Source organism: Protopterus annectens, chromosome 12.part0, assembly GCF_019279795.1.
Source record: "Protopterus annectens isolate FY-2018-M chromosome 12.part0, PAN1.0, whole genome shotgun sequence".
Classification (NCBI taxonomy): domain Eukaryota; kingdom Metazoa; phylum Chordata; order Ceratodontiformes; family Protopteridae; genus Protopterus; species Protopterus annectens.
This window is the reverse complement of record NC_056746.1, coordinates 1,398,409,185-1,398,433,484: the sequence shown is the minus strand read 5'-3', so window position 1 is coordinate 1,398,433,484 and position 24,300 is coordinate 1,398,409,185. Positions and strand designations below refer to the sequence as shown.

Below are 24,300 nucleotides of genomic sequence, written 5' to 3'. Positions count from 1 at the left end.
TATATAAACTAGACAGTACAATATGAACCAAGCCAGTCAGTCAGATATCTTATTACATAACTCATAGTGAACCCTTAACTATATATGATGTCCATTTTGGGTGATAAAGGCTTTAGGTGGGTGTAGATAGTAGTGTTTTCAGTCAATATAAGGACTGCAAAATTAAATCAGTGGCTGTTGAAGGCAGACAGAAACCAAGGGATAGGAAATAAATCTAGCAAGTGGGAAAAGAGCGGTGAAAAAGCAAGGCCTGTTGATTTGCTGAGCTGGTGATGAGTATTTGCAAAGGAGACAGCAAAGCAGAGGAAAACAGTAAATATAACGAATATAGGGTCATACTTCCAACACGTTCTTTTTAAAGGAGTATCAGAGCATAGTCAAAACACTTAATAAATTCATGGAATGCAAACATGGGGCTCTAATATAAATGTGTGTGTGTGCGTATATCTATATCTATCTATCTATATATCTATATCTATCTATCTAGATAGATATAACACACACACACACACACACACACACACACACACACACACACACACACACACACACACACACATACCTACTGAAGTCTGTAGTATAAATACAATTTAAAAAGTGGAGAAACAGATGTCAGATTATACATTCTTCCTTGCAAGTTTCATGCATACCTGTAAAGAAAATGGGATAAGTGAAATATTAAAATCTCACTATAGTGCGCCTGGGATGGTTGATACTGCACAAAAGGGCATATTTAGAGCTGCATAAACAGAGAAGCACAGCACCATCATATGCATCTTTGTACATACAGGTCTGTTTTCTTAACATTCTTCCTTTCTTCCAGCTTTCAACCAACAGTATAACAGTCCGCAAAATGCGCTGATACTTGATCTGGACAGACATACATACCTAACTGCATGTCTCTTACCACAAGTGTTCAGTGCTTTTATTTCTCTCTCATGTGTCAACAATCACATTCTTTAGAATTTACATTAGTAGTTTGACCATTTCTTGCATTGTATTACCTTTTAGCAGGTATTTATCAAACAGATCTTATACTAATTTGAATATAGCACTGGCCTTCTGCCCAGCCGTTCTTTAGAGCAGTCTGGTGACTGTAGATCCTGTCAAACCATTTGTTGTTTAGCACTGTTGCAGAAAATACTTACAAAATTCTGAGAGCAATAATTATCAAAAAAAGTATATGCAATTGTTTCTGTTGTAATTCAGAACGTTATCTGAAAGTAAGAATATGCTCACTTAGCCAAATGAAATTCGCTGAATGAGGTTTACATGAGATTAGTTGATATATTTACGTTATTTGCTATAATAAACTGTTCCTGTGTCTAAGATCAACACTTCTGTAATTTTTGCTTTCCCTTCTCATAACTTGTTTGTTGGAGGAAGTTGGCTTCTTACACTCACAGCACACGACTAAATATACCACTTCTGAGATTATTGATTTTCTTACAAGAATTCAGTTCTTTGAGATCATAAGATTAAAGTTAAATCCAGTTTTATTGAGGAGTGTCCTTTTTTTCTATTATTTTTTGGGGAAATTGAAACACACACTAACTAACTAACTAACTAACTAACTAACTAACTAACTAACTAACTAACTAACTAACTAACATAAGCACTCCCATCACTGCCTAATGCATACATTATATAAGATGTTTATTTTTCAAAATTTGTACCTCTTCTATTTCCTCACGATGGTATAGAGTCTCCACTTTGTTTTTTTGATGAAACAATAAACATCGCTAGAGAAACATGATCAGACTGCAGAAGTACTGCTGTTTTTATATTACTTGCTATATTATACTGCTGTTATAATATTTACACCCATTTGTCTAATAAATTAATAATTTTGCCCCACGTTTAAACATGGTAGAAAGAATTTTGCTGATGCTTCTGCTATATTGTATGCAATATAACATTTTATAATAAAAAAGTATTTCATTAGACACAGTATTTGGTCAGTAGAGTTTATGTTAATAGTAACTGAGCAGCTGATTAGAAATGGAAGACTTCTAATAGTTGTTTTATTTGAGAAGGGTTCCCTTACTAGGATACTACTAACTTTTAGATATAGAACAGTTGCTTGATCGGTGAGAGGATTTCATACCCAAGGGAAAGCCATAGATTTACTTTCATTCTTGAGGCAGACCCGGAAATATTCTATTTTAGAAGGGCTACATATAATTGTATACATTGCAGCAGGACTGCAATCTATACCATAAAAAACAATCAAATCAAATGTCAAAGCAGCATATGGTCTGGTAATCTGAGGCCTTAGTGCACTGATAAAAAGTTTATAATTACATGTTAGGTAATTCAGTGTATATACATGAGTCTAGCTCTATTCTCATGTCTGTAGCTGCAACTGATCAGTCTTGATCAATGTAAACAAATATAACTAACTAAATAAATAAATCAATATAAGTGATGTAAATGATGTGTATAATTCAGAGGAAACAAACTGTACACTACAGCCTAGCTGCAGTGTTGTTCACACCTCATGCCATGCTGCATAAAGTAGTGGGTCCTGTTTATTCCACTATAATGTTGCTGTTCATAAGAACAGAATAAACCCTGCTTTAAAGATGTACAGCAAAATTCTGAAGTTCAGCTCTGATTTTGTAATACAAATCATAAAAAAAGCATGCATTTTTCATAAAAATTGACATAACTCTTTAATGAACAGCCAATGATATTACACAGGAAATTCAGAATTACTTTTGCGTATACTTTATGGTAGTGTGTGAGTATGTGTGTATAGGATTGGACTGATTTAAATGGCCAATGTCTTAGATTATTTTATAGATATATGAGATGTTATAGGGCAAACTAATGCCCACAGCTGCTGAAAATGAATATACTTCACTTTGTCCCCAAAATAATAGCTTATTCATGTAGAATTTGAGTTGCTTCTTATATTTCTCATTATATTAATGTGTTTCAGATTCAACTATTAGTGGAAACTTTTGAAATATTTTTTACCCTAAAACCTCAGGACATTTGTTAGTTTTCATGTTCCACCTCCTCTCTCACAGGACACAACTGGCCCAGTAGAGACTGTTCTGTGTAAAGAGCGACAGGGTAAGTGTATTTGTGTGTCTGTGTGTAGGCAGGTAGGCATGTGTGCATGTGTGAGTATGTGTCTCTACATGTGATCCTCTACCTGAGTGCATATGTATGCAGGCACATTCATCAATATCAGTTTAGTCATTGAAAATATTTCTAGTTTGCTTTGCCTTTTTGTCCTGTCTTTAGTTTACCTTCTTCCTGTAGTTAGATAAGCTATGGCAAAGCATTATTTTTTTATTGCAATACTTTTTAGGGGTGTTAAATTTATATTACATCTACAGTGAAGAATTTTGCCCTGTTGGAAATTACTGTCATAAAAGTGTTTTCCCAAGAACTATACTGGTCAGAAAGAGATGGATATCATGTAATATGCAGGAAACCAACTTCTGAATAATTATATAACATGTTTTACCCAGGCTCAGTTTAACTGCTTTTAAGGACAGTTGAACACATGCAGTGCATAATTCTGGTGTATTAGTGTCTTAAATGATACTTTATTTTTGTTAGTCATAATGTTTAGTCATCTTAATGTGTTCCATTTTAGTTTTAAGGGGTTACTGTCTGTCACACAGTGCAGTATGTATGTATGTATGTATGTACTGAAACCTAGTATGCATTGATTGATAGCTAATAACTATTTTTTCTTTATTTTATCCATGGGCGCATTAATTTCAAAGTTTCAAAGGACTACATATAGCAGTAAAAGAGCATGTCTTGGCTCCCACCCTGACAAAGTAACAGATTGTTTGAGGGATTATAGCAAATTACATCATCATCATCATCATCATAAGTTCATAGGTTCATAGAATAGTACTAGGCTAACTGCCCTTGTGAGATATTTTAAGCCTAGCCAATTATCCCTTGTGAAACTCAAACCCTGCCCCTTGTATTTGTAAGGCAAACACCTTAACCATTAGGTGTGTGTGTGTGTGTGTGTGTGTGTGTGTGTGTGTGTGTGTGTGTGTAAGTATATATAGTACGAGAGAGAGTGGAGTTGGCATACTGTTAAGGTGTGTTTACCTTACAGACAAAGGTGTAGGGTGTGATTCTCAAATGGGGTAACTGACTAGGTTTAAAATGCTCCACAAGGGCAATTCATCTAGTACATATGATCATATATCATTCTACTTTGCATACTTTCTTTTGTATTGAGATAGTACCAAATGAAAGCAAAGAGTCATTCTAAATGCTGTAGTGTCATTTCTGTTTACTCTTTTGGATTCTAAAATCCTTTAGCCCACTTATCAAGATATGTGACATGACTATGGAGACCTCTGTAAAGCAGAAAGCTGAGAAATTATACAGTCAAAATAAAATACTAAAAGAGATCACATTTTCAATCCATTGTATGCTCGCATTGAGGCTGGAGTTGCTTGTACTGAGGATTTATTCACTTATATATACATATTACATATTACATACATATTAATATATACATTTTATTTATGGTGACCTGATGCATCATTGCCATTACTATTCAAACTGATTAAGTCATATTTCCAGACACCTGTGTATGATTTTTTTTACATTACTTAATAAACTTTTGATGTGAAGCTGAAATACAATTTGTTGTCCAAAAAATGAAAGGTGCTTTATTATGTTGTACTTTCCTGTGCAGAACAATTAAGTCACAGAAGGTGTATTTCAGTGTTTTATATCTGGCATCAAGATATTCCGGGCGATCTAAGAAAGTTTATTTTGCAAAAAAAAGTAGTTATTCACATATTACTTGGTTTCAACAATCTAGTATGTTTCATATAGAAGTGGACCATTGTGCTTCTAATTAATATTCACAAATTTTGCTTGAATGTGACATGGGTCTCCTATTGCTTCAGTAAACAAATAAATACAATAGCCTGGATACAAGTTTAGATGATGATGTATATAGATAAAACAAATTATTGAATTTCTTTTTTTCCAGAAGTTCCCTGCCATGATTTCACAGTGCATAGCTACAACTCCAGAAAAAAGTGAGTAGTCCATATATTAAAATAAAATAGGAAAGTAGCATGAGTTCTTTTTTAATGAAAAAAAAAGCAGTACAATTAGATAATCTAAAGCCAGTAGATTTATTCTCGTTATTGAAGTTTATAGTTTATGTTGGAAATATAACTCTATCCAGAAATACAAAGGCATTTGACCAAACAGCATGCATCTCTTGCCAGTAATCCTCTCTGGCTCTATTAACCTTTTCAATGTGGGAGAGACTTGTAAATTCTGTTATGTATTTTGGGGCACCCATCTATTTGTATAACTTATGTTTGAAGATCAACATGGAGTCACTTTGCTTGACATGCAAGGGAAGTCTATTACAGAGCAAGGGCAAGCAATGTGTAATGAGCTTATATTTCAGTTTAGTTTTGTTTCTTACCTGATGTAAATTGAGAAATGTTGCTCCAATGTTGGTTGCACAATTTGATATATTTAGAATGAGGAGGACTCAGATAATTGGGTCTCCCATCTACAACCTATATGACATGGAAAACATGGGCAGTGATTACATCCTTTTTTAATAACTAAGATATTTGAGGCTTCAGATCCTTTATGTTGGGAACTACTGAGTTTTTTTCAAGTTTTTTTGGTCTGTTTAGTGAGATAAATGCTAAAGGTACATTACAGTCTATAATGGGTCTAACCATGGCAGAGATCAGGGGAACACTGTCACCCTTGAATTTAAATGAATCTCCTTTGTAATTAATGGTGAGATATAGAAGAAGTTCTGACTACATTTGCTACATAACAGATTCCTTGGAGAGTGGGGTATCATTGAAACAGCAGGTGGTAGGAATTTGTTGGTGTCCTAAAGAGATGATACTATATTTTTCTGCATTTATTTTTAAGTCCTTTTTCAGTGAATAAGGAGTTAATGTATGCTCATTCTGTTTGAAAGGCATTAGTATCGTTAGTTGATTTAACAACTACATCCAGCTTATAATCCTCAGTGAACTTATTCAACCAGATTTAATTTTTCTCATTGTTTAGGTAAGAGAAATAAATGCCAAAGGGGGGCATAGTACCAAACCCTGGATGGAGAGACATTACAGACCGGACAACTGCATTTTGTCTTTGAGACACTTTGCATTCATTTAAATATGCAAGTAAGAAACAAACAAAATTAAAACTGGGATACTATGACAGTATAACTGGTAAAGTTCAATTTCATCTATGGCTATATTGCTTGATCTCTCACCTCCTAACTCCATCAGCCATAAGCGCCATTGCTAAAATGTATTACTACCCAACCTTAAGTACATTCTGCTGTTACTAGTTCTCCATTCATCCTACAATACTCAAATGATTAAGATTGCTGAAAATAAAATTTTCATATTTGCATTACTAGCAGGTCCCATACCAACCACTGCAATCCTGTTAAAGAATTACATTGATTACTGGTTACAAATAGAGCTTCTTTCCTCTTCAGCTGGTTACTATTTTCAAAGTCTTAAAACTAGTCTGCTATCCTCCTTTAAGATCGAAATTGCCATTCAGCGAACAAACTTACTGTTTAAAATATAACCGATATGGTGAAATTGTACTTATAAGATTGTCATTCAAAACTGCAACTTGGCAAAACGATTTCTCTCAACTAGGATACAACACCTGGAATCATCTTCCTAAGGAGCTCAAAACACCGTCTCCATTAAAAGAGTTTGCAAATCCCTTCATACCCATTTAACCAATGAGTCATACAAGTACTAAAGGGGCAAAGGTTAACCTACCATCCCACTCAACTATGTCAATGATCTGCTGACATTAACCACTATAGTCTGTGCTTAATGTAATAACTTTATTTATTTTTGCATTTAAACATTCAGGCATATTATTCTACTGCACATGATTGTTTTGCTTAGGTTACATGTGATTCAGTTTAATTTATGTTCTGTGTTTTGCCTTAGTGCTTGGATCATGGCTGGAAAAGGTTTCTGGATCAGCCCACTTAACAGGTTACCAAATTAAAATAACTAACTAATGGAGTAAGTCCAGATTTTAGGGTATAAAAGCTCAATATTTTAAATTGCATGATCACTTCATCTGGAACTCACTATAACATGAAACCCTGTAGGAATCCTTTTTATTAACTGTGATTATTAATCATGAGTTAGACAAATTACTTCCAAATTGAATGATATATTTACCAAAATCTCAACTTCCTCCTCACAATGTACTTTTCCTATCCAACCGTATTAATTCATTGTTTGATTCCACTTTATTGTATTAAGGGCAACAGGATACAGTCCATCAAGCAATAAAGTAAGGTGTGTAACCAAACCTGGACAGAAAGCCAGACATGAATTAAGCACTCCCCCTTCTTGACCTTATCTAAATCTCAGATTTTATGAACACTGTTTTGTAGTTCTCTGATGTACTTTGCTTCCTTCAATTAATTCAGCCGCTGTCTTTTGCCATCATGTAGGCCCTCTACTTGAAACAATTAATGAGCAGAAAAGGAACAATAATATGTCAGGTATTTATGTTCTTATGAAAAAATGTTGCCAATTCTAGTTACAATAATGCAGGTAAAGGATAAATAAAATACCTTGACATTAGGTGCAGACTGCTATCGTCATGTTTAATTGTGGGCTGCCAGTCATACATAACCACTTTTACAAATCAGCTTGAATCTGTGTCCTTGAACCATGGTTTTGAACCTGCCAAAGTGAGATGCATCAGCTTCTCTTTTGGCTGCAGCATTCAGATTTGCTTTAATAAAACTGTCTTGAAGATGACCAATAATGAAAATTAATGATGTTAATTGATAAAGAAAATGTGACACTGATACAAGAGAAAATCAAATAAAGCAGAAAATGATGTTCCTTTTATGTATATAACTGGAAAGAAAAGCTCACATAAACTGTGCTGTTTCTGTGATACAGAGTCTGTTATGGGAACAAGGGGTCTTTTCTATAATAAGGGAATTATGACAGTATGACAACCTTTATTTAGCAGTTTTAAGTATAAAAAAATCAAGAGAACATTTAAAGTGATTAGAGGAGACGCTGGTACTGCAGAGAATTTCAAGCTAGGTTTATTATTTTTTCAATGCATGTATGAGGTTGTCATTTATAGATTCATAGGTTCATAGGCAGGTACTAGGCTATCGGCCCTGGGGCCTATATAAGCCTAGCCAAAAACGTTCCCTGTCTTTCGCAACCCAAGAAAGTTATTTTCCTGCACCCCTGTCTAGTAGAGTTACAGAAGTGATCCCCGGGGTAAATTTCCTATTTCCCATCCAACTGTTGAGATTTTTTTTAAAGAGAACTAATGAGGAGCTCTGTTTGACATAGATAGGTAGTCTATTCCAGAGCATGGGAAGTCTCTGGGACAGGAATCTATCCCTCCAGCATGCTCTGTTTAGTGTGGTGACAAGGTTTAGGTACCTGGAACATGTGGCTTGGAGGGACTGGGGTTTCTTTAAGTGTAGCATGTCCAACAGATCTGGGTTTGACATGGCTTTGTATGTTAAGCAGAGGTCGCCTCTGAGTAGGTGATAAGCGATGGAGTAGAGCTGGAGTTTTTTGAGACGGTCTGCATATGGCATCTGTTTGAGGCCAGTAATCCTCTTAGTGAGGTATTTCTGTGGCCTTTCTAGTTGTTGTAGATGTCCTGTGAGGGACATGCCAAATGGGGCATTGTACTCTATAATGGGTCTGATGAGGGATGAGTAGAGAGGAACAATGACCTCTTCGTTGTGATGAGGTGTGCCACGTAGAAGGATGTCCTGACTACTTTGGTGATGTGATTATCAAAGAAGAGACTACTGTCCACCTGTGTCCCAAGGTCTCTTATCACACTTTTGGTGTTTAGTAGGCTACCGCATATGTGGTAGTTCATGGGTGCAGTGTTTTTCCCACAGGGAATGACAATGCACTTCTTGGCATTGAGCTTGAGGACATGACTTTGACACCAAGCATCGGTCTCAGTGAGGCCCTTTTGTAGAATGTCTGCATCATTAGGCGATTCTGTTATGGCACTTAGTTTGTAGTCGTCTGTGAACTTCATTAGCCAAAGACCTGCTGTATTAGCCATGGATTTCTGAGAAGTAGATTCCACACAGGAGAAGACCCAGGGCTGAGCCCTGTGGTACTCCACTTGTCACTGGTCTGAGGTTGGATTTGGAGTCGGCTGCTTTCACTGGGTGGGTTCTGTCAGTGAGCCAGTTGGCTACCCATCTTGTGATATAGGGATTTATGCCCAGTATAGTGAGTTTATCTATAACTCCAGAGTGGGGGATGGTGTTGAAAGCCTTGGTGAGGTCAAGATAGGCTGTGTGCACCACCTTACCCTCATGCACGGCTCTGGTGACTGCTTCAAAGAAGTCAGTCAGGTTTAGGAGACATAACCTACCTTTTACAAACCCAAACTGAGTGGGGTCCAGAGTTTGGAGGTTACCTATGTCCTTGTTTATAAGCTCCAAGATGATATGTTCCATGGCCTTGCATAACAGGCTCATCAGGCTAATGGTGAAGTAGTTCCTGGGGTCTGTGGTGGCTCCCCCTTGTGGAATGGGATAACTGTCACTGTGCACCATTCAGTAGGCACAAAACCTGAAATGAGGCTATGATTGAACATGGTACTTAGGAGGGGTGCCAGTTCACTCTGTAGTTCGTGCAGAATGCAGCCTGGGATGTTGTCAGGTCCCATGGATGCTGTGTTCTTGGCTTTGGAGAGCGCATTCTTTACTTCTGCAGCCATAATTACAGGGACTTTGCATTCTTCCGGTATAGTGATGGGCCCTTTGGAGGGTGAGGGGAGGTGAAGTTTGCACTGAATCTATCTGCGAGGATGTTGGTAATATCAGTTGGTTCTGTATATCTAGTGACATTGTGCTGTAGCTCAGAACAGATCTGAGTGTTGCCATTGAGATTCTTGATATAGCTGTAGAATGCTTTGTGGTTGTCTGTAGAATCAGTGGCAATTTTATTTTCATAACTAGCTTTACAGGATTTTATGAGGGATCTCAACTTCTTACTGAGGCTGATCAGGGAGTTCCTGCAATCAGGGAATTTTACTCTTTTTTGCAACAGCTTCATCCTTCTGTTGTAGAGTTTGTTTATGGCAGGGGACCACCAGATTGGTTTCCATTTTTTGGAGGATAGCGTCTTGGTTCTGTTTGGGATGGCACAATCCATGTAATCGTGTATGTGCTTATACAGTGCATTTGTATATGATTCAGCAGCTGTACCTCTATTTTCCATCTGTATGGGTGTCATGAAGCTAGCCACTTCTGTCTTAAGAAGCATGAAGTTGGCTTTGGAGAAGTTTTTTACTGTGGTTTCCTTAATGGGGGGTAGGGGGTGGGATATTGATGTCTAGGGTGATTAGCTTGTGGTCGGATCTGACCAGCAAGGAGTTGACCTCTGGCATGGAACATCAGTTGCCCATATTGGTAATGACCAGGTCCAGGATGGGAGTATGGACAAGTTGATCCAGGGCATTAGAATTCATGAATTCCAGAAAGCGTTGAGCAAATGAGTTAGTACATGAGTAGTTTTTCCAGTTGATGGTGGGGTAATTGAAATTGCTCATTATTAGGGTATTGGGCTGTACCTTAATATTATCCAGTATATCAAGAAATGTGGAGTGGGCATCCTTGGGGCATGGCAGGGGATCTGTAACAAGCTACAATCTGGATTGCAGTGTTGCCCAGTGTTAGTTGCATTTGGATAATTTTAGATGCATTATGTTGAGCAACTAGCCTGGAGGTGTGGATATCCTTAATGAATATGGGCACACCTCCTCCTTTAGTGTTTTGGTCCAGGTTAGGTGGTCGAAAGTTGTGGTATGCAGGAGTACTCTCTGGAGCCTTGAACCAGGTCTCCGTCACTGCAAAAATGTCGATGTTCTCCATTTTAAGGAGTGCTTCGAGTGAGTGCATTTTGAGGTTTAGACTTCTAGCATTGAGTAGCATTAACCTCAGATTTTGCTTGTTTATACCTGCTATGGTGGAGAGTTTGACATTTGACATTTGAACCTTGCCTAAAAAAGGCACTATAAGGGTGGCAAGAGCCTTAGCCAGTATCCGGAATCCCAGGGGTGACAGGTGCAGGTCATCTCTGGCAAAGCATCGTGGTCTGTTGAGCATGTCGTCCCAGGCAGACAGACGCTGGATCCCCTTAGAATGACACCAGAAGCTTAGCCAATTGTTCAAGCCAATCATTTTGTCCTTTTATTGTGGTGTCATTCTGGGCAATGGTAAGATGCTACTCAGGGCCAGGGTCATACCTGCCTGGGCTACATGATCTGAGAGCTCCTCCATGTCTCTTTTCATGTAGTCCAGGGAGGTAAATCTCAGGTCATTCACACCAACATGGACAATGACAGAGTCATATTTGTACTTGTTGTGCAGTGACCTGAGTGCTTGTGTTATGTGGTGGATCCTAGCACCTGATAGGCAGCTGACAGTAACTTTCTCCTTGTTTAGCCTGGTGAGAGGGACATCAGTGTGCCTGACTATAGAGTCACCTATGACTAGTGTGTTGGGTATGTTGTTTTGCCTTATGGGCTGAGGTTGAGTGGCGCACTGATTTTGTGGGCTATATGTCATTTGGGTAGTGTAGGGGGGTGGTGGTTGCTTGCGTTTCAGATTTGGAGGTCTCTGTTGTTTGGGCAGATTTTTATTGAGAGCCTCCATGAATGTAGGTGTGTGTTTTGTGTTACTATGTGTGGGTTTAGGTGGTGTAGGTTTTGATGGACTATGTGTTGAGTGTGGTGTGGTGCAGGTGTTTACCTTCTCCTCTTGACTGTCTAGTACAATCTTGGCTGGAGAGCGCTTGGCTTCCAGTTTGGCTATATAAGTGCATCTCTCACAGGTTGTAGTGTTGGGTAGTAGGAGGAGAGGTTTGCCAGTGTACATGAGGCAATTGCTATATTGCCCCAAGATGCCCAGATTCATCAGGTGGACAGGGGAAAATACCAGGAGCTGACCCTTAGACATGCCTGGATAGAGACTTATTAATTTAAGTACTAAAAACTGTTTTCCTCCTAACAAGTGCAGAAAGTTGAGTACTGCAGTAATTTGTAGATTATTTAGTGCTTGCAAAGAGTTTTGAACAAGTGCTGAGCCCAAGGAAACAGTTTTGAGTGCTAAAATTAGAAAACTGGCTAGTTCTAAGGGAAAATTAGAAGAGCAGACTTTCTGGCACCAGGAATAGTTTAACCCTAGTTAAACGGTGCTGCAGCAATGCACAAAACCGCATAAACATGGGTTTTTAAACAGAAAGATAAAAGGGATAGAAATAGCTCAAAAATGGCCAATAAAACTACAGATTCTGAGCTGAAACCACTCCTCCATTGACAGATAGGCTGCTCAAAGCTCACCACTCTCACTGATTAACAGAGAAGCTTCCTTCTATCTTAATAAGGTCTGGGCAACACAGAAACTACAAAACAGCACAGAATTCAGTAAAATCCGAAAACTGGACTCTACTGGTTATAGAAAGGTGGGAAACATGTAGAGAGAGAGGATTTTAATTTTTTTTTTGTTTTTTCCAAAATTTGAAACAGATACAGTAAAACAAACACTTTTAAAGCAGAAAAATGGCTATCGCACTTGAGTGTGTAGCTCTCAACAGTTCAACAGTTGAAAAACACTTAAAAACAATCAGTTAAAGTGCAAACAGTATCATAATTAAAAAAGAAACAGTTCAAATAAGTTGCAAAGTTAATACAAATACTCGGAATAGTGTGGCTAGCGGAAATAAGCAATACAAAGCAAAACAGAGATACTTAATCCACTCAAAGTCTCCTTTTTCTCTCTCTACCGCTTTAGAACTTTGCAGGACACCCAGGCAGGATCTTGCTGAGGTAATACAAGCACAAAATGTGTGCAAACACGTGTTTTTAAACAGAAAGATGAAAGGGGTAGAAATAGCCAAAAATGACCAATAAAACTACGGATTCTGAGCTGAAACCACTCCACCAGCGACAGACAGGCTGTTCAAAGCTCACCACTCTCACTCATGAAGAGAAGCTTCCTTCTATCTTAGTAAGGTATGGGCAACACAGAAACTACAAAACAGCCCAGAATTCAGCAAAATCTGAAAACCGGAGACTACTGGTTATAGAAAGGCGGGAAACGAGTAGAGAAATAGGATTTTTTTTTTTTAAATTAAAATAGATACAGTAAAACAAACACTTTTAAAGCAGAACAATGGCTATCTCACTTGAGTATGTAGCCCTCAGCAGTTCAACAGTTGGAAAACACTTAAAAAGGATCAGTTGGACCAGTTTTATAAACTTTAACACCACCACAGGAATGGGGGTGGGGGGTGGGAGTCAGTTTCAGAACAGATGAGAAAACAGCAAACAATGTCAGCAAATATATAAAATAATTCAGTCAGGCAAAAATTAAGACAATGCAGAACTCTGAAAAGTGCCAAGAAATATACTTATCAGCAATATATTTCTAGATTGTTTGAAAAGCACTCTAGTCAGAACACAAGGAGATTCTAACAGTGCATGCATGAATTTACAAGTCAACAGTATTAGCATTTGTGGATGAAAAATAAAAGTTATATCATGTTAACTCTGATAAATAAAAATATGCAGCCATAAAAAGTGCACCTAGAAACAGCTTCATATGCAAGCATCTATTTTATAACTCACTGAAAAAGTGTGGGCAAGTCAGTCATAACACATAAATTTAAGAGAAAAAAATATATATATAGTTGGGAAACCAATATATATGGCATAAGCATTGTCACCTCACAGTAAGACGTTGTCCTGTTCGATTCTCAGCTAGAGCGTCTTCTGTGTGGAGACATGCGTGAATGGGCGTACCTTCGTTGAAGGTTGTGCATCAGAGTCGGCAAATCGGCACGTAAAAATCTACTGCCAATCATTAGCGTACCGGAGTTCCGCTGTGGTGACCCCTAACCGGGAAAAGCAAAAGACACAACAACATTTAGAATGAAAAAAACATTGCCACGTGTATTTTCCAGTATGTGCCATAAAGCAGTGCTAAGTAGATATATGTATGCATGCACCCATATTGCTGTACCTAACAATGTGTCAAGTGCATCAGTGAATCATAATAGACTATGTGCATAATACTGAGGTCTGAAGAGCTACAAAGCCTGACAAAATAATTTCACTTCTCAAGGCCTACAGCTCAACTCTTTAATTCCAAATGCAACTGCCAAAATAAATAATAAAGTGTTATATAAACTCAAAGCATATTTTGTGTATGACATCAAAGTCAGAACAGTCTAAGACACTGCTATATAAACCTTTGCTTCCCAACATCCATTTAGATAAGGCTCATTTTAGGAGAAAACTCTATTAGAGATATGCAGGTGACTGTCACTGTGGGAAAACTGCATTCGCCAGTTATGACTCCTGCTAGTGCTAGTAAGTGTTGAGATTTTAAATCAACTAACAGGACTGCCGGCACTAGTAAAGTTTTTAGAAGACTCTAGAACAGACGCTGCCATTAAAAAAGGAATAATTAAGTAGAGTATATAAAATATATAAACTATAAAAATCAGTCAGAGGAGGTTAGAAAGGTTTGGGAAGAGAGACTGGATAAGCAATTCACAAAGAAACAATGGGAGGATATATGTATGTCTCCGAAATATGCAACAAAAATCTAGAAGATTTAGAATTTTTCCTTGGAAATGTTTACATAGATATTATTATACCCCAAGCAGACTCCAGTGAATTTTTCCTCAGGTAAGCAGCAAATGTTGGAGGTGTGACGGGGAAGAAAGAGGTACCTAGGAACACATTTTCTAGAAATGCAGCGTGTTGGCAGACTTTGAGGATTCCTTGTGGGATTGGTGTGACGAGGGAGATGATTTTTCTGAGCCATGATACAGAATCAGAATTGCATAGACTTGTTAAGGCCTCACTGTTTGTCATTATGGTGGCTGCCAAAAAAGCAATTACTAGAAAATGGAAATCAAAATCTAAACCAACTATATTAGAAGTAATGAATATTGTAACAGAAATAAAACAACTAGAATTGAAATCTTTAGAGAAGGGCAGGAGCAAATTACATAGGAAAAATGAGAATTGTGGGAACAATACATACAGTCGAGGAATGAGGGTTAAAAGAAGGAAGGACTTAAATGAACTATATGTTTGACTGACATTATAAGTCATCTATAATATTTGCAACTGGGAGTGTGTCTGTATGGTTTGTGATGTAGAATGTTTACAACTCGGATTGTGTCAGTGTGGCTTATTTTCGTTGATATAAATGTATGATTGCTTATGTTGTAAGTGATGGTTTAATAAAGATGTTTCTTGTTTAAAAAAGGGGGCAGAAATTGAATCATTTATGTAATGCTTCTTAGATTATATGATATGTATAGCATTATATGTGAAATGTAATGTTTGTTAATTTAATAAAGGTGTTAAAAAAGTAATGGGAGTGGAACTCATTAAATATAGTCACAGTGTGACTAACTTTGAATTTTGCAAAGTTATTGGCATAAATACAGAAGTTAGTGGCAGTGAATTTGTAGATTTTTTGAAACATCAGAGATTAGTACTAGTGCTTGCATGCAATTGCTTCATTAGAGCTGGCAACTTAGAATAATTAAGTAAAGCAGAGTGTGAGTGCACCCCTGCCACCACTCAGATGTATAAAAAGAAACTGTGACAAACACTGCTCTTCTCCAGATACGAGTGAGTCATTGACTTGAGCTGTGTACAAAAATGATGTAGGACTGCAGATCTAAAGATATTCATGTGAAATGCTCATTCTTCCAGACATCGAAAAGGAAATGGTCAATACTTTTGTCAGACTTTGTTGGGCCACTAGACAGCATAGAAAAGGTGCTTTAATTTTTTTGTAGCATAATCCACTGAGACTGTTTTTATTTCTGTTTTTTTTCAGTAGTCAAAATGACCACCAGAATTTAGATATTCACTGGCTTAGTCTTAGTCAGGTTTGCATTACTAAATTTGATTTTGATTAAATTGTCTAGCTCTAGCCTATTAACTCTGTTTATACTAGCTTACATCTTAATGGAAGGTATGCAAATTAAAGTTTAATATGTTTCTTTCATAAACTCCTCGATTGGTACATCGCTAATAAAATGGTCAGGCTAAGCTGAATGTTGTTCTACCCACATATCTATCATTTTATTAGTAACAGTTTATCTGTTTTTAGTGAGTCTTGATGTAATAGTTTCTGGCCAACCTGTTTTGTTTAACGTATACCTACTTTTTGTGACAATTCTTCCTCTGAATAAAAGAGACCGTGCCATCATATCTGCAAGAAAAGATGAGTGTTATTTAATGTTTCTTTGCAAGCTAATGGTGCAGTCTATGTTTTAATATGTTAGGCAAGGTTCAGTGCAATAGTTTACTGGCCCATTCAAGATTAGTTTTATTACCTTAAACCAATGCATTCTGGGATAGGCTCCCACTTTACCACTAATGTAGACTGGATTAAGCAGGTTATTGGCTAACAAAAATGACTTATTAAAAGTAAGGTCCAGAAAGGCATATATGCAGGGCATAGCAGAACTGTCAGTGTAGAATGGTGATCCAAGAGTACTTAATTTAGAAATGTATCAATGCAAGGCAGATCCGTATGAAAGCTGAAATGCTGATTTCAGTGCTGTGCTATAATAAAAGAGCTGCACATACCCAAAACATGCAGTATCTCTACAAAGTCACTATATAGTACATTCAGTAATCATTGCAGGTCAGATACACTCTTTTATTAGTAGGGTGAACACACCATTTTCTGCATGCCTCCCACAATGTAAAGACAGCCTGCCTGGGACAGGCCTCATACTCTTTCAGTGAACATCTGCTGCAGATGTTGATTTGCCATCCTGCCACTCACAGTAACTCACTCTCTGCTCGTGTTAGATTTGTTAGCACAGTAAACTAGAGATACTGCATATCTGTCCCTCTAAAGGAAGGTCTTCTGCATTTATACATAGTCTTCTGCCCACATGATAATCAATAACTGTACAGGAAGTCCATTTTTGCTGCGTTATGCTGACTATAACAAGTGCATTGCTAATCATGCTCTGTCATTTTGCCCCACTGTGTTTGTTGCTAACAGTACTCACTCGTTCTGTTTATGTTGCATGCAATTCTGCTTATGTAACATGCATTATCGATGATATACATGCATGCCACAACAGATTAGTCAACATTACTGTTACCTGTGTGTCCATGAGTTGTACAGTGTGTACTGTGTTTACGGAGTAACTGTGCATTATCTTTATGGCATTTATGACATGACCGCATACATCACTATACTCTGTATAGCTGTGTCATACACATACTGCCAAGATATTATCACTGTCATATAGATCTGTAAACTGTAGTTGAGCAAAACACATTTAAACCCTGAATTGTCAATGATTCAAATATACAGACATAAGTGGAACATGCTACCATGGAAACACTGTGATGTCATAGATGGGTTAAGAGTTAGCCTGATGAATAATAAAGCTGTGCAAATTAAGGGAGCCAGTCCATCATTTGAATCCACTTCCACTAAAAGTGGATTTACTGAAATATATATGCCAATAAAGCTTTCAGTGACGGTAAAGTTTTCCCTGATGGGTGACCTTGGCATAGCTGTAAGTATATATCTATGTATGTTTGGAGAGAGTGGCAGTATCTACCACATAAGGGTACATGGGAACTTAAAAACAATTACCTCCCAGGTCCACCACGGGTGGATTTGGTTTATTTTATCTTGGTGACTCAGCCTTCAATTACAGTGGATTAATCCAGTTAAACACTTGCTTCCAAAGTTAAACAGGCATAACTTATGCAAATTCCATTGAAAAATAATGCAGAAAATTACTTCAGACTTGTATTTCATTGAACCATATTCATAAAGATTACATTCACAGATATCTATCTATTTATCTATCTATAGATAGATAGATATCTGTTGTTGACTGTTCATTAACAGGGATTTCATCTGCATGAAAGTATCAACATCAATCATCATCACCATACATCAATCTTGCATAAAACTGAAATTGCCTAGCATGGAACAGCACTGAAATAAACATGTTATAACAACACTCATACAATACAACAACACTGCAGTTTCTTCCATATAATCTGAAAGCAACATATTATCCTAGGGAAATTACTAATTAAACAAAGGTCAGTTCCTTCTCAGAAGTGATACCTCAGACCACTACAAATAACAACCACAAAATAGGCATAAATGTAAGAGTTTTATCTCCACAGTTACACAAAAATAAAATCATCACTTTAAGTTCTATAGTCAACTATAGCAACAATCAACAAAATATGACAATGACAAATCTGAGTACCTCACTGGCTCATCAGCAGTCTCTACATTTGATAGTCTGAAGTGTTACCATATATGATTGTATGGTGTTTTGATAATGCTGGTAAATCAGTACTGTGGAACCAACTATTTGGAAATCTTTCAAATTGTACATCAGCTAAAATGAAACATAAACAACTGTCTCACCACCAGAACAAAATAAATACATCTATTATAATTCCCTATATATACATATAGTTTGTACAGATTACAAAAAAGTAAAATCAAGACAAACTCACACAAACACACACACACGCACACACACGCACGCACGTGCGTGCGCGCACACACACATATATAAACACACTGATACACACACACACACACACACACACACACACACACACACACACACACATATAAACACACTGATACACAAGCACATACACACACACACACACACACACACACACACACACACACACACACACACACACACACACACACACACACACACACACACACTCACACACACACACATATATAAACAAAGCAACCAAGTCCCGAAGTAGAAAGTCCAAATTATGATGCCTTAAAATGTTCTAATCATTGTTTTAATAACTTGTCTGAAAAAGCTACTACATTTCAAACAAGATTAAGTAAAAACACTTGTTCATGCACTTGGGAATTGAATATCCTTTTTATACACTTTGTAAGGAGATAGTCATTTCATCTAACCTAAAAATGCCTGTGTGAAGGAGGTATACATGGGAAGTATGGATTTACAGATGTATTGTGTGGGAATTTAAAGTGGAGGGATGCACAATGCTTCCTAGGAAAGTTGAGAAAAAGGATAAGCATGTACCATTTTAAGATGATAGGCAGAGAAGGTGAATCCACTCAAAGAAGGAGAAGCTTACACCTGTTTGTTGATAGACTTGGTATTGGTACCGTAATGCTAGGCAATACATGTAATACCAGCAATTCATATCTCAGAATAATTACTGACTTACTATATATAGATGCTGGAAATGACTAGGATGGTAACAAACGTACAACAGGCAGCAATAAAGAACAGTATTGTCAACAGACAACAAAGGTTACAACAGGATCCTAGCTGTCAGTACAAATGTTATGGGTGGTGTGATGAATGGACAATGTCATCAATGTATATAATATCTTCAACATTACATTTGCGTTAACATAGCATTTCTACAAATGCTAAGGATGCATGCTAAATTATTGTATGTCTACTTAGTGTTATCATAGCTGTGGTTGTGGGTACTTTGTTTGTGTTCTGCACTGTAAAGCTTCTCTGAATAGCAAATGGCTATGATTTAAGTGGCTTAGGTTCAGTTAGTAACCTAAGTGCTAGACGATCAAGTTGGTGGGGGATGGGAAGGCAATCGCCATCACTGTCTCGTCCATTCCACGAGAGGAACAATGTATATGTGCCTCAGGGATACATGTCCCACTGGGACTTTCTTCTTTGGGTCCTGAGAGACCCAGCAGAAGCATTAGCTTCTGAGGGATGAATAGCTGCCAGTGGATGCAGCCACTTGTGAAAATGGCATTAGTCCCCATATTGTATATACTGCTTGTCAGTGTCAGTGGTATAACATGTAGCAAACTCACCTGCAGTACAGGAGGCTGTGGGTTCTATTCCCACAACAGGTCGATGGACTGCTGATACTTCAATGGAGTATAAAGGGGATGCTGCACTGCTGAGTGTGTTTTCCTTCAGATCAGATGTTAAACTGAGGCCCTATCCGCCTGAGCTGGTGGTAGCTCAGGTGGATGTAAAAAATCTCATAACTCCAATCAAAGACAGTAGGAACAATTGCCTAATATCTTGGATAAATTTTCTCCAGTACTATAAATACCACCTCAGGTTCCCCTTGAAAAGAGACTAATAGACTAGTGTGACTAACGTTGTCAGCAAAAGATAAATAAATACATTTTGGTACAAGTACCAAGATGCTTAGAGAAGTTTATGTGCATGCAGATGAAAAAAGCCAGCACTGAATATGTTACATCGGCCAACCTGGGCTGCTTGGATAAGCAAAACAGTGCAGTTCCATTTGTAGCTGGAACAGAATGGATAAGTCACTAAAATTATTCATGGTGACAAAAATGGGGTGTGTTTGTGTTTGTGTGGTTCTGTAACTGTGTGTGTGTGTGTATGTGTGTGTGTGTGTGTGTGTGTGTGTGTGTGTGTGTGTGTGTGTGTGTGTGTGTGTGTGTGTTTGTTTGCGTAGGTTTCTTGGTAGTGTCTCTGCCTCCTGTAGTGCCTGGAATTCAATCCTAGAAAGTTCCATTATGTACTTTATCATGCTCTGTATTGTACTCAGATAAAACTTTTATTTGTGATATTAGTCATAGGCCAGTCATATCACCTACTGTGCTTACTACTCGGAATAATTCGTTATTTTGCTGGATTCACTTTTCTAGCTTCTTCCTTCACAGAGCTAGTATCATAAAGCTGATATAAATGAAATACAAGTCACTTGACTTGGAGTCTTGTACTGCCACATGCTTATGAATCCTTTAATAGTGCACATTCTAACTGTGCAAGATAAGGAATGTGGGATTCAGCCTTTTAACATTTGTCAGAATGACACAGTAAGACGTAAAGTCCTTTTAGGAATTTCATATTGCCTAGGATTCCAGGAAATAATTTATCTGAAAATTGCTGGGTTGTATTCACATGATTATGTGTTTTCTCTCTCTCTCTCTCTCTCTCTCTTTTTCTCTATATATTTATATACATTTAGAGATAGACAGATAGATTTTTCCCTAAAGATGACTTTATATGAACCACAACTATATCATGAATATTAACTTTAGAATTCTAAATTACAATTAACATTATACTTGCAGAATTCTGAAATTTGTTTTCTGAAACAAATTTGTGGAACTCAGCATGTACTGAGTTAAATTCCCGTTAACCAGTGGAAAAAAGAATTGCCATTTCCTGCTATGTCTACTTTCTCTATGCTAGTCATGTGTCAGCATTCTGTAACCTACATTAATAAACTTGGATTCCAAAATCTTTCTTCTTGCTTTTCACAAAACCGAACATATATTCAAACATTAGTAGTCTACCATTCTAAGACTCCTTTTCATCCTTTGATATCTACTGCCCTCTATGCTGCCAACCTTGCTTGCTGAATTTCTGTTTCCTTTTTGCACCTGGCAGGTGCAATCTGTTCCTGCTGTGTGTGGCATCTGCCTATGAGTATATGTGAGCGTGCGCATGTGTGTCTATATATGTGCTTGTCTGGGATGTGTGTGCAAGCATGTAGTGATGGGCTAATGCACCATCTTGGTTTTGTTTTCTGCCTTGTCATCAGTGAGTGTCTGATTAGCCTTTGGCTGTCCTCTATCCCTGAATTAAACCAAACAAGTGACTGAAAAATGACTGAACAGCAAGTTTAACAGAATGGCTGACCAGCAAGCATACGCTATAATTATATAAGGTTAGTGACACTGAATAGCAACTTATGCAATGATCAGATCAAGTTAAAACACGTTCATGAATATTGCGTAATGTAACTTCCATTAAAGCATCGACTTACATCTTATACAACTAATTTTATTCATAAAAATCTTAAAGCAAAAAAACATTTAGCAAGACTTAAGTAGTTGCACAGCATCTCTCTGTAGATGATTGAATAACTGTGAGATCTCCATAACTAGAAGTCTACAGTTCTAAGGAAGGTAAAGCAATTACCTAATTCTGTATTTTGGCAAACAATAATAAAAAAGAAAAGAGAAAGAAACAAATATCTTTGTAACATTGCTATTGTATGCTCATTGCATCAGGGATAGCTGCTTTTATAAAAGAGAAGTATAAATTACATTGCCACAAAGCACATAGATAGGGCCTTCCACACCTTACAATATTATACAGCTGTGATGTTTCAACAGGGACTGTAATACTGATCAGATGACTTATATTAAATACACTTTAGCAAACTTATTTAAACATCTGTCTATGTAAATCCATATGTGTGCAAGGTAGAATACAAATACCATTTCTCTGTTTCATTTTCATTTAAATGGCACGATTATAGACAGATGAATATAACCGCTTTGGTATATTAATACATTAACAAGCTTCTGTGTGTCAAACATGAGTTGTTTGAGTTTAAGGAAATGTATGACTCATCACCTAATCAATGCAAATATATAATAACTAGATCTGGTATTATAATAGACACTGGCAAGAAATAAAAAAACTGAGGGCAGCCTCACTAATAATAATAATAATAATAATAATAATAATAATAATAATAATTATTATTATTATTATTATTATCATCTTCATCATCATCACCAGTTCTCCTGCAAACCACAGATGTTCTAGTTTTCTCTTTAAGTACATTTAAGCCAGGATGAGGACTACCGGGTCTATGACAGATCTACAATGAAAGGAAATCATTGTACTCTGGAGCTCTGACAAAGCAAAACAAATCCCTTCACTTTCATTGCAATCATATTTAATAATAGCACTGTGCAAAATTAACCACAAACCAGTCCCCTCAGTATACTCTTTGTAAACAATACATAGAACAGAAAGTAACTAAAAACTCCCTGCTTCATAGCATTTTGTTGGGAATAGAAAATCACAATGTGTAATCCTGACAGCACATATTAAAACTTTTTTTTTTTTAAACGAAGAAATGTTAATTTTAGTAACTGGAAGAGTACAGTGTCATACTGAGCAGTTGGAATCATTAATCTTTGCTATGTGCCCAACTGGTACTAGTAGTAAAAAGATAATGCACTAGCAAAATCAGTGACCCAGTATGAATTGGTCTGAAAGGTCCACCAGCCTAAATAGACTTTTGCTGATGCAACAACTTGTTAAGAATTCCAACAAAGGACCGTTGGTTCATTTGATAGCCACACAGTATTGGATCTTTACTATGGTCCATGATGAATGACTATCCATGCTTTGAGGGGGAAGATCCGGCCCTCAGCATGGGGCCTTTTTTCATCTTAACTTTGCCTCCGATAAGTCACAGGTACAAAAGGGACAACATAAGTTTCATTACACGTATATACTGTAGTATCAATCATACCAGTGTAAATGACTGCACATAGCTAATTTCTTTGCCTTTTAGTTTTCAGCATAGCTTCTATGTAGTTTAACAATTTTAATTATACAGCTAAGGTTACTAGATGTAACAATGCAGTATATTTGGAAGTATCTCTCCACATAATAAAGTTTAACATTATACAGCAGTCAGATGTAATCACATCATTTAAATTTGCTGTTTTTACTTTACTGACACTGTCCAAGTCTTCATTAGTATTAATGAGTTGATGATCTCAAACATAAATTTAGCCTCTAAACTACTATCAGGTCATATTAGCAGTTATGTAAAACACATTCAGTTTATAATGACTTCACATAACAAATTATTCAAACGTGTATCTTTTTAATATGTACATTTATTTATAAGCAACAATGGGTGCTTTCTTCATATGTTATGCCCGCATATGTGCATGTTTTGTATTCATTCCTGGTGTTTGAAAATGCTAACCTAAAATAATGGTGTTTTCAACAAGGCTGCCCTGATAAATTCAAAGAATACATTATAGAATGTATATAATTTTGCATATCATTCCTTGCTGTGTTTACAATACTTTACCTGCATAGAAATATAAGTAATGCAAAATGCAGGCATATAGGAATGTTTAATATTTCAGTTTTATGTTATGAATGCTGGCTGTTTTTGTTTTGTGATATGGTTTTAATTATTTTTTAATAATTTCATGAGGGTCACATAGTCTTGTGTCAAGATATAGATGTAGCATGAACAATACTATTGCCAAATAAACTCATGTGATACAACTAAAAAAGAAGAAAACTTTGTAATACAGAATAATAACTTCTGCACTAACTGGCAAGCTGTCATGAAGAGAGAATTTTAGTATATGGCAAATGATACATGAAGCTTTAACATCTAGCATGGTCTAGAATATTTCCAAAATTTCCT

General features: G+C 36.9%; 1 long non-coding RNA gene across 1 annotated transcript in view; it reads left to right on the top strand.

The window, feature by feature from the left end:
- The window catches only part of LOC122817239, a 69,422-nt gene that overhangs the window by 3,690 nt on the left and 41,432 nt on the right, over nucleotides 1-24,300 (top strand). The window contains exon 2 of the long non-coding RNA XR_006367174.1: nucleotides 4,991-5,039. This is a non-coding gene — a long non-coding RNA (uncharacterized LOC122817239). The remainder of the gene's footprint in view (nucleotides 1-4,990; nucleotides 5,040-24,300) is intronic.